The sequence below is a fragment of the Natator depressus genome, chromosome 1 (assembly GCF_965152275.1).
Source record: "Natator depressus isolate rNatDep1 chromosome 1, rNatDep2.hap1, whole genome shotgun sequence".
NCBI classification, from domain to species: Eukaryota; Metazoa; Chordata; order Testudines; family Cheloniidae; genus Natator; species Natator depressus.
In genome coordinates this window covers 264,823,856-264,836,444 of record NC_134234.1, presented here as the reverse complement: position 1 = coordinate 264,836,444, position 12,589 = coordinate 264,823,856, and the positions used below count along the sequence as shown (strand labels likewise).

Here is a 12,589-nt window from a genome sequence, read left to right as displayed (position 1 = left end):
GTCTATGTAGACCCTGCTGCTGCTCACTAAAAGTTCCCTAGTGTGCTTTGATGTACATCGCTTTGAAACAAGAATAGATCAAAGCAAGCTAGGGAATTTTTAGTGCACAGCAGCAGGATCCCTGTGGACAATTAGAGAGAGGTAGATTTACACCACAGCTTGTTGCACACCAACAGCTAGTCTAGACAAACCTGCAGTATAATAGGTATGGTGCTATGTTTTTCCATAAAATTGGGAGCAGCCACAATTTAATCACCATTATGTCAACCCTAAAACTGCACATGCTTATCATAGAATAGCTATATATGAGCTGAAGGAACTGAGAAAGTCACTGGGTCCATGTGACATTACCCAGGGTACAATCTGGACAGTTGAACAGCTGTGTCCCCTTAATTCTCTAGCCAGAGGTGTCTTTTACACTGTTTTGCTGTCTGAACATCCACTCCTGCCCTGTTCACACAGCTTTTAGCGTGCAAATTCACTCCCAGCTAAATACATGACCACTCTGACCAGTCACTCATGAATTACATACAGTGCAACACCCACAAATTCTTAGTTCTAGCTTTGTCACCCCAGAATTATGCGTCCTTGTATTGTTCAGGACACTACTAAACAATGCAAGCTCATAAAAAGTCCGTCATTTCATCAAAGGAAAATGCTGTATACACTAGTTTTTTTATCCCAAATGGAGTTTCCCACAGACTTTAATCCAACACACTGGTTAAGATAAAACCATAATAAAATCTATCTTTATTAACTACAAAAATGTATAAGTGATTGCAAATGATGATGCATGAAAGTCAGGAGTGGTTACAAAATAAGAGTAATACACAAGCTAATACCTCACTTAACAAGCTAAGTGAACTTAAAATAAAAAAAAAATTTTGTCTCACCATGTGCTGCTATACATTGCATAGGCTGGGTCTCCTTTCAGCCTGAGACCATTCCCCCTTAGCTGAGTTCTTTGAGGGTTGTTGATGTCAAGACAGAAAGATGGGAGGAGGAGAAGTGAATCAAGTGTTTTCCTTCCTCTTTAGAATTCAATTTCTTCAGCTAGAAACATCCTTGCTGAGTCATGGTGACATGCAATCCTCTGTGGATGTGAGGTTGAAATTGTCCCTGGGGTGAAATGTAAATTTCTTCTTTACACCTTCCCCGTGCTGGAGGATGGCTGCTTAAGTAGGTGATTGCCCTTTAACACCTGTCTGGGGTGATAGTGTGTCTTTGTCTCTGAAACTGATTTGTGAGTGTTACCCCAAATTACAGTTTATTTCAGTAACTAGCATACAGTAGAATCTTATAACTTTGCATATAGTGTCGCGACACATATTTTAACATGATAATGATATTCAGCAGATTATGACTTTTCAAATGATGCCTCACAAGGCATACTTTGTGCAAAATTTATCATAGTCTTGTAAAAGTGGTGACCATAATAGTAGACCGTCAGTCCACTTTATATAATTAACCTTGTCGAGTTTAACTGTGGTAGAGTGATAAAAAGATTTAGATTACCTGTAGACTGTTTAGGTTCTGCATGAAATTATAAAATGTAAGAACGGCCATACTGGGTCAGACTAATGGTCCATCTCACTTAGTATCCTGTTTTCCAACAGTGGGTTGTGCCAGATGCTTTAGAGGGAATGAACAGAACAGGGAAATTATCAAATGATCCAATCCCTGTTGTCCAGTCCCAGCTTCTGGCAGTGAGCAGTTTAGGGACACCCAGAGCATAGAGTTGTCCCTGACCATCTTGGCAAATAGCTATTGATGGACTTATCCTCCATTAGCTTATCTAATTCTTTTTTGAACACAATTATGCTTTTGGCCTTCACAACATCCCCTGGCAACGAGTTCCATGGGTTGACTGTGTGGTTTTTTGTGAAGAAGTACTTCCTTATGTTTGTTTTTAAACCCACTGCCTATTAATTTCATTGGGTGACTCCTAGTTCTTGTGTTATGTGAAGGAGTAAAATAATATTTCCTTATTCACTTTCTCCACACCATTCATGATTTTATAGACCTTTATCATATCTATCTGTCCCGTGTCCGTCCATCTGTCCCCGTTAGCCATCTCTTTTCTAAGCCTCACTTAGAGGGCTCCCTAGAAAGGCATTCCTCTGAGCTTTTTATTGTTAGCAGGGTCTTGTTCTAGGTGCAGTTTTTGCCCAAGAGGCTTAAAACATGGAATGCTTTGCGGGCTAGTTTTTTGTATCCCCCGACTCTCCTTTCCAGCTCTCACTAGAAAGATAGCTGGGGAATATAGGATGAGAGTTAGGTTAGTTAAATCTCCTAGGGACTTGTGGAGATCTTTGCCTTTTACTCAAGAATCAGATTATATATGCCCGATGCTAACAAAACAAAAGAAGAAAATTATGGTGCAGCATATTTTGTGATATTTGTTTTAAAGGCATGCTCCATTTTTTTTTTATTTGACTTTACTTTTGCATGACTAGTGTTAGACTTGGAACTGCCTGTCTTGCTTTTCATGCCACAGTATTTGTAGTGAAGAGGAAGGCTAAATGGGTTTTCTCATTCCTCTGGAGTTTATGCCTCACACCTGTACTTTGGCTGAGAGAAGTACTTACAGTTAGCCTTTAAAGATGCAGGAAGTTCTTTACATTTTTTTTCTTTTAAAATAAAGCTCACCACAAAAGCAGTTAATGCATGTGCCCTTGTTGCGTTATTTTTTAACATTGTGTATCGCTTTGGCGGAGAAGATGATGCTAATTAGCAGCTGTTTTGCAGGAATTCTGACCCTTACTCTTCATTGCTCTCTGAGGTATAACTTACTGGAATTTAACTTGAGCAAATTCAATTCTGAAAAAATATTCTCAAGTCTATTGAGCAAGTCTTTGAAAGGTTTCAAGACTCAGAAAAAAATGTTTAATTTTTTTTATGCAGCTAAACTTTCCCTCTTTTTAAATAAAGAGAAGTATGTTTAACAACATTTATTAAACAATAAGCCACTGTAGTCTTTAGGGACACTGATTAATTAATCCCCTTGGGTATGCAGTGCAGTATGAGGTGAAGTAGAATGCTTCTTGTGTACCCAAGAAGTGTCACTAATCAACATTACTGCACTGTCTGGAGGGTGGGTTTTGTTTTTGTTTTTTTTTTTTTTCCAGTTCCAACATGCACTTATTAAAAGCATTCATCATTCCTATTTTAAATATTTTACTGAGTCCTAGCACACAAACAAGACCAGTAAAAAAAAATTTTTTTTAAAGAGTGCATGCTTGAAATTGGCACCTGGGTAATGCTATAAAATAGCATACTTTCTTGTATATGAGCCAAAAACCCGGTGCTTAAGTTTTATGGAGACTCCTTTGGGTGTTAGTGAGAGCAAAACCTAGTAGGTGAAATAGTACACATTTATTGCAATATTACATGTAGGATAGAGTGGAAAGGAATCTAAGCTCAGAGAGAACACTGTATGCCAAAATATATCAAACTGAAATTCAGAATGTGATCCAAATTACAAGTTTATGGATCTTATTATGCAAACACACATGGGTATGAGTAACTTCATACACATGCATAGTTACACTGAGTTTAAGTTGGACCACTTGCATGATTGAAGTTACTTGTGTGTAAATGTTTGCAGGACGGGGCCCTATGAATGGATTTCACCCTGATTTGTTGTTAATTTACTGATAGATTCATAGGCATATGCATTGTTGTAGCCATGTTGGTCCCAGGATATTTAAGGTAGCTCACCCACATTGTGTCTATTTCAACTGTGACATTCAGACCTGAAGAAGAGCTCTATTTAAGTTCAAAAGCTTATCTCTAACCAAGAGAAGATGGTCTTATAAAAGATACTACATAATTCACCTTGTCTCATAGATTCATAGACTTTAAGGCCAGAAGGGACCATCATGATCGTGTAGTCTGAGCTCCTGCACATGGCAGGTCACAGAGCCTCACACACCCACTTAACCTCTGGCTGAGTTACTAAGTCTTCAAATCGTGATTTAAAGGCCTTAAGTTACAGAGCGTCCAACATTTAGTCCAGTTCAAACTAGTAAGTAACCTGTACCCTATACTGCAGAGGGGCGCAAAAACCCCGCAGCATCTCTGCCAATCTGACCTGAGGGGAAATTCCTTCCCAATCTTAAACAGTTAGCGATCCTAAATCCTGGCAATCAGTTAGACCCTGAGCATCTTGGTGAGATCCACCAGCCAGACACCTGGAAAAGAATTCTCTGTAGTAACTTAGAGCCCTTCCCATCTAGTGTCCAGTCTCTGGCCATTGGAAATATTTGCTACTAGCAGTCGCAGATGGGTCACATGCCATTGTAGACAGTCTCATCATACCATCCCCTCCATAAGCTTATCAAGGTCAATCTTGAAACCAGTTAGATTTTTTTTTTTGCTCACACTGCGCCACTTGAAACACTGTTCCAGAACCTCAGACTTGTTGATGGCCAATTTATATCGGTTTGTTCTTGTGCTAACGGCCCTTAATTTTAAATAACTCCTCTGCCACCTTCATATTTGTCCCTCTGATCTATTTATAGAGAGCAATCCTATTTCTCCTCAGCCTTCATTTGGTTAGGCTAAACAACCCAAGCTCCTTGAGTCTCCTCTCATAAGGTAGGTTCTCCATTCCTCTGATCATCCTAGTAGTCCTTCCCTGCATCTGTTCTAGTTTGAATTCATCTTTCTTAAACACAGGAGACCAGAATTGCACTCAGTATTCCAGATGAGGTCTCATCAGTGCTTTGTATAATAGTAATAACACTTCCCAGTGTCTACTGAAAATATCTCACCTGATGCATCCTATGGTTACGTTGGCCTTTATCACAGCTGCATCACATTGACGGCTCATAGTCACCCTGTGGTCAATACACCTGTGTCTTTCTCTTCCTCTGTCGCTTCTAACTGATACATCCCCAGCTTATAGCAGAAATTCTTGTTGTTAGTCTCTAAGTGCAAGGTCATGACTATCAAATATCATCCCATTTCTGTTACTCCAGTTTTCAAGGTCCTCCAAATCTTCTTGTATGATATTCCGGTCCTCCTCCATATTGGCAATACCTCCCAACTTTTGTGTCATCCGCAAATTTTATTAGCACATTTCCACGTTTTGTGCCGAGGTCACTAATGAAAATGTTAAATAAGACTGGTCCCAAAATTGATCTTTGTACTCCACTAGTAACTGCCCTGTAGCCTGACAGTTCACCTTTCAGTATGAGCGGCTATAGTCTCCTCTTTAACCAGTTCCTTACCCACCTTTTAAAGGCATCTTTTTAAAAAGTGGAAGTCAAATCCTAGTGAGGTAAATAGAAAAGTAAAGGTAAATAAACACTGCCAAATTTAAATGTAAAAATGTAATAAGAAAAGCCAAAAAGGAGTTTGAAGAACAGCTAGCCAAAATCTCAAAAGGTAATAACAAAATTTTTTTTTAAGTACATCAGAAGCAAGAAGCCTGCTAAACAACCAGTGGGGCCCCTGGACGATCGAGATACAAAAGGAGCACTTAAAGACGATAAAGTCATTACAGAGAAACTAAATTAATTCTTTGCTTCAGTCTTCATGGCTGAGGATGTTAGGGATATTCCCAAATTTGAGCTGTCTTTTGTAGGTGACAAATCTGAGGAATTGTCACAGATTGAAGTGTCACTAGAGGAGGTTTTGGAATTAATTGAGAAACTTAACAGTAACAAGTCACTGGGACCAGATGGCATTCACCCAAGAGTTCTGAAAGAACTCAAACGTGAAATTGCGGAACTATTAGCTGTGGTTTGTAACCTGTTCTTTTAAATCAGATTCTGTATCCAGTGACTGGAAGATAGCTAATGTAATGCCAATATTTAAAAAGGGTTCTAGAGGTGATCCTGGCAATTACAGATCGGTAAGTCTAATGTCAGTACCGGGCAAATTAATTGAAACCATAGTAAAGAATAAAATTGTTGCGCAAAAGTCAACATGGTTTCTGTAAAGGGAAATCGTGTCTTCCTAATCTATTAGAGTTCTTTGAAGGGGTCAACAAACATGTAGACAAGGGGGATCCAGTGGACACAGTGTACTTAGATTTCCAGAAAGCCTTTGACAAGGTCCCTCACCAAAGGCTCTTACGTAAATTAAGTTGTCATGGGATAAGAGGGAAGATCCTTTCATGGACTGAAAACTGGTTAAAAAACAGGGAACAAAGGGTGGGAATAAATGGTAAATTTTACGAATGGAGAGGGGTAACTAGTGATGTTCCTCAAAGGTCAGTCCTAGGACCAATCCTATTCAACTTATTCATAAATGATCTGGAGAACGGGGTAAACGGTGAGGTGGCAAAGTTTGCAGAGGATACTAAACTGCTCAAGATAGTTAAGACCAAAGCAGACTGTGAAGAACTTCAAAAAGATCTCACAAAACTAAGTGATTGGGCAACAAAATGGCAAATGAAATTTAATGTGGATTAATGTAAAGTAATGCACATTGGAAAAAATAATCCCAACTATACATACAATATGATGGGGGCTAATTTAGCTACAACTAATCAGGAGAAAGATCTTGGAGTCATTGTGGATAGTTCTCTGAAGACATCCACGCAGTATGCAGTGGCAGTCAAAAAAGCAAACTGGATGTTAGGAATCATTAAAAAAGGGATAGAGAATAAGACGGAGAATATCTTATTGCCCTTATATAAATCCATGGTATGCCCATATCTTGAATACTGTGTACAGATGTGGTCCCCTCGTCTCAAAAAAGATATACTGGCATTAGAAAAGGTTCAGAAAAGGACAACTAAAATAGTTAGGGGTTTGGAACAGGTCCCATATGAGGAGAGCTTAAAGAGGCTAGGACTTTTCAGCTTGGAAAAGAGGAGACTAAGGGGGGGATATGATAGAGGTATATAAAATCATGAGTGGTGTGGATAAAGTGAATAAGGAAAAGTTATTTACTTGTTCCCATAATATAAGAACCGGGGCCACCAAATGAAATTAATGGGCAGCAGGTTTAAAACAAAAGGAAGTTCTTCACACAGCGCACAGTCAACCTGTGGAACTCCTTGCCTGAGGAGGTTGTGAAGGCTAGGACTATAACAGGGTTTAAAAGAGAACTGGAAGAATTCATGGAGGTTAAGTCCATTAATGACCATTAGCCAGGATGGGTAAGGAATGGTGTCCCTAGCCTCTGTTTGTCAGAGGGTGGAGATGGATGGCAGGAGAGAGATCACTGATCATTACCTGTTAGGCTCACTCCCTCTGTGGCACCTGGCATTGGCCACTGTCGGTAGACAGGATACTGGGCTGACCCAGTATGGCCATTCTTATGTTCACCTTTCAGTTGTCATATTAATCTCCATCTTTTCTAATTTAATTAATAATTTCCCATGTGGAACTGCATCAAGTGCTTTACTGAAATTCAGGTAGATTAGATTTACTGTATTTCCTTTGTCTAGAAAATCTTATCCTCTCAGAGAGAGAGATCAAGTTGGCCTGGCACGATCTACCTTTTATAAAACCATGTTGTATTTTATCCCAATTATTGTTTACCTCTGTCTTTAATTACTCTCTTTCAGAATTTGTTCCAAGACTTTACATACAATTGATGTCAAACTAACGGGCCTTTTTTTTTCTTTTCTTAAAAATAGATGTAGTATATTTAGCAATTCTCCAATCATGAGGTATGACGGCCTACAGGGTGGATTTTATTTAAATCAAGTTGATTTAAATCACTAGTCAGGAAGACTCAATTTATCATAGATTTCTACATAAAAGTGCATTCTTATTGGTTGTTATAACCTTAATACATATTCTTCACAACTCAGAGATAGAGGTAGGTTTCATTTTTAGACGGTACACCCTTTACATTTTTTAAGTGATTTTTTTTGAAAACTTTTCAGATTAATTTTACAGCTATAACAGAACATGAATGATCGGTTATTTCATTTACCAAAGGTAATTGAAGCAGATGTTTATGAAGTCACTGGGAGGTGAATTATCTCCAATTCAACAGTTTAATCATTAATATATGGAGGATTTTCTTGCCATGCTGTATTAGGAGGAGAACATCACCAGACAGACATTTAAATTGTTTTATTTAACTAAAACTACAACGTTATGTATTCTGGATTTTTTTCTTCAACAGCAAACATATAATATTTTAACAAAACAAGCATATGAATGTTTGAATTTAGTTAAACATTCAAGTTTTTTAAAATCAGGTTTGTTTTTGTTAAAATTGTTTTAACTAAAATAGTTAAATGAAATATTTTAAAAAAAATTAATTGACTGTGTCAGCCAGGTCAACATGAGAAACTTAAAATATTGGCTTCTGCAGCTAACTCAGTCGTCTCTTCACCTTCATTTTCCTGTTTGTTCATAATCTGGAAAAGAAAAACAAGCTTTCCTGCTTTTTCAGGTCCCAAATGATTTCTCAATTTGGAATGAATTAGTCTGAAGGAAGAAAATATTCTTTCTACACCGGCAGAAGAAGCTATTGTTGTTAAAAGTGAGATGATCACTTCAACGGTCTCTGAATCCAAGTGTTTAGGTGGCTTCCAAAGTTCACTGGTGTGACTTTCTTTAAAACATCAGCAAACATATATTTCTTGAAGGTTCACCCTTAGCTCTGAAGCTTATTATATTGGCATTGTGGAGGGATGATTGCTGGATGTTCATGTCATAGCCATCTCCTCTTCTTCAGCAGTTAAGGTTTGACCCTGGTACCGACTATTGAGAATATTTGCAAGAAAATGAGCTGGAGATAGTGCTTGTCGCATTCGGGTGTGTGGTTTTTTGTTTTTTTTAAATGCTTGCAATTTAACTCTGTCATTGCATATTTCTCTTTTTAAGATCTCACTCAGTTCCTTCCAGATTTCAACAGTATCAGCAATAAAACAGCTATTTCCCTGTATTTTGTTCAAGGCTACAGAAATAGGCTTCAGGATACTAAGCATGAGTCCAACGTTTCTCTTAAACCCAGTGTTGAGAACTTTGGCTGTGACAGAGCAATCTATTTTTTCACGATTTCATTCACAAACGGATTGGGGCAGTTCTTGATATAGTGCTCAAAACAGTTCACTGCTGAGTTCCGTCACACATCTTGTGGGAGAGTTAGCTTGGTTCCTTCCACTCTTTTCAGAGCAGCTGCTGCAAAGTGGTTGTTACAGAAGTATTTTGCAATTTCAACAACATTAGCCTTTGTTTCTGGAACAGTGAAGTCTTTGGCTGGGAGGTGCATCAAGTGAGCACTGAAACTGTATGTTATTAGCTTGGGACTCTCTTCTAAATTTCTTCTCATCTTGGATACATTTGCAGCATTGTCTGTGACCAAGCTTCATACTAGACATATGAATTTTTTTTCACAGTTTGTTTTAGCTTACAGAATGTCTTCTGTAAGGAAAACATTCCCTTCTTCTTTTGTCACACAAGCACTTACAACAGGATCATTGTGGACATTGCTCCACCCATCAAGACTCAGGTTAACAATTTCACTCTCTAGGCCTTTTGCACACTGCTCAATTTCTCTTTCATACACTTTATCCAGCAATTTACCTGCGACATCTGCTCTGTTGGGTGGACTGTATCCTGGTCTTAATGACTGAACCATGTTAATGAAGTGTGGGTTCTCAGTCATACAGCAAGGACGGTTTGTTGCATTAAAAAAATGGGCAATTTTTTCATCAGTTACCTCTTTTTGTAATCTGCTGGTTCTTATCACAAACTTATTTTTAGAGAGGGATTGGTTTCTGGATGATGGAGATTTTTTTTTTTTTTTTTTTCCCTTTTCGCTACAGGTGATATACTGTGGCTATGTGACGTATGTGATGTGACTGAAACACTATCACTGGCAGATAACTCTGAAACTATAGAAAATGATGGTGATCTTGAACACGGATAGTCTTCAGAATCCTGTATGTTGAGGATGCATTCTCCTAAACAAAATAAGTCAATGCAGTTATTTAATTATTATTACCATACTGCTCATTTAGTATTACTCCATTGCACTCAGTAACACTCAGTACTATTTTAAAGGTGAAATTGTAAAAGGAAGATATGTCCATTTCCGATTTTTTTTTTTTTTTTTTTTTTTTTTTTATTACAACTACATCTAAAATGATGGTACCATGGAGTAACAACTATATTTTTTGCTCAGACATGAGAATTCAAAAATAGTCCAGAAGGAAGACAGGCAGTCCTTAAGAAAGAAGTATGAAATAAGAAAGGTTACCAACCTGAAGATCCTGTATGTTCAGACATGTTCCTTTCATCATTTTCAACACAGCTGCCTCCTGAGAAGGAACACTTCTCATGATGTTGTTTCATTTGTGCACCAGGCCTTGGATTTCTTTGTTGCACTGTTGGCATTTTGCACATATGCTGTCTTACCCACAGATAGAGGAACTTCATTCAAATATTCCCAAACTGGGTCTCTCTCACAGCCTGTTGCCATTATAGGTTTTCCCTTCTAGTGAGAGAATGGTATGGTAGATCTCAAATCAATGAAGGCTACACTCAGAAAGACCTCAAGACTTCTGGAATATGCTGCTCAGACAGTTTCCCTTTTGTTTCTACTGCCTGTCCCTCCCTTCTCACATTTATCTCCAGACTTCTTTTCCTTGTCCAGATCTATTCCGCCCCCCAACAATCTTCTGTTCCTTGAACTTTTTGAAACTTTGCACTTTTAGAGAGAGGTAAGGGATTGACTCTGTGTACACAAATTTGCAGAGGGACAATAGGGTTGAGGTCTGTTATTTCTCACCTCTATATATTATTTATTGATTTATTTAAAAATATTTTTGCTGTTAACAAACATGTTATCTCTGGAAACATGAATCCATAGTTTGAGAACTGCAAAACTAAGCATCTCTGATGGTATCTTCTAGACTGAGCACTGAGTCCCATTGGGTAGATAGAAAGATTAACCTAAATAATCTATACAGAAGCCCCTGGAGCCCCATAAAATTGGGTCCCTAATCCATGAACTATTGGAACTCATTTACAACACTTTTCTTAAACATTACATGAATATATTGTCTCATACTATAGAATTAGAATTTATAGTCCCTATTCCATGATGAGATATCTTTGAGCTATAATGTATCTTAATTTAAAAAAAATCCGATTTAAATAAAAAAATCAGATTTAAAAAAAAATTTTTTTTAAATCATTGATTTTTATCCACCCTGACTGCAGTTACACGCAGAAAAAAAAGTGCAGAGTCAAGTACTCAGAAGTTTGGAAATGCCAGAATTAAGGTTTCAATGCAACCTTAATTTGCCCCCTTGTGTGTATGTATTAGGATGCAATCTTTATTTACATGATCACATACTATTTTTTCCACAGGACCCCTGCCTCATTCAGTGTACAGGGTGGACCTGCTCTAGGCACTCATAATTAGTGGAACAGGGGTATGGAATTCAGAAACTCAGGACATTCCTAATTCAGCCTGTAAACTCATTTCCCAGAAATGGGCTTCCCATTCCACTGAGGATGTGTTTTCTTTTGATCCAAGTCTTAAAGTTAGCAGCCCACCCCTCTCCAAAAAAATCAAAACCAGAGATGATTTGCAATGGCAACTTCAGCCAGGACAAAACAGAGATCTGTTTTGAAGGGATGAAGATAGGATCAAAATTGTAAATGTCTCCTCCTTCACGTGGTGTCCCTATGGGCATTACCTTCAGATGCACATGCACCCATGTGCCTTTGATTGGAAATTTTTGTTAGGAGTGCCTATTCAGCCTGCACTGTGCTCTCTTCCTCCTTGTGCAGTGGTCCAAGGATATAGAGAGGTTTACCCGGGCAAGCTGCCCTCTGTTCCTTCTTAATTCCCCTTGGCCTGAGATGGAGCATCTAGTGTGCCTGCATCTTGCTTAGTCTCTAGCTTAGCATTACTGTTTTTGTTTTAACCGGTTAGTTTTAGTATATTTCAGTTTATTTCATATATTAGTTATTTTACAGGGGGTTTCGGTATAATATTTCCTCCCCCACCCGGAGAGCTTCGGGGGCAGGGGGAGGTTTGGTTTTTTTGCTGGGGTGTTCTGGGATCCCCATGATTAAAACCATCTTCTGCTGGGAATTCATCCTGATTAGTGACAGACACTGTTGGTGAGTCCACTGTTTAGGAGATACTCGCATAATCTGCAGACTGCAAGATCTGCACCTCTTTTAACAACAGATTGAGAAATAACAGATTAAATCAAGTTTCAGCTCGTGACGATGGGAATAGGCTTTGTGACCAGCCTCAGGCCCAGGAAATCCCTCTGTACATTGACATCTGAGTATTCTTTATTGCTGCCCTGTTGACCTTCATTTCTTGGTCGATCCTTGACAGAAAAGACTACAGAAGGTACTCCCGGGCTCCTAAGAAAAGAAATTCTAGTTCTCCTAGTAGAGAGACTCATTGAAAAGAGTCTGGTCATCTCAGAGACTGTGCTCCAGAGACCTGAGGACACAAAAGGAGTTCCATAAAGGCTCCAAACTACTCTGGTACTTGCAGCTCTTTGAAGACTTCCCGTTCTTCAAAACACCATGGTACCAGTCATACCTTGGTACTGAAACCAATCCAGGTACTATTAAAGCATGATAGACCTAGCAGAGGCTCCAAACACGCTACTTCACAGAAGTCGGTTCTGGTATAT

The 12,589-nt window shown here is 38.6% G+C and overlaps 1 protein-coding gene across 1 annotated transcript in view; it reads left to right on the top strand.

Moving 5' to 3' along the window:
* NEDD1 (NEDD1 gamma-tubulin ring complex targeting factor) overlaps positions 1 to 12,589 on the top strand; it is a 56,433-nt gene that overhangs the window by 22,566 nt on the left and 21,278 nt on the right. The window lies entirely within an intron of this gene.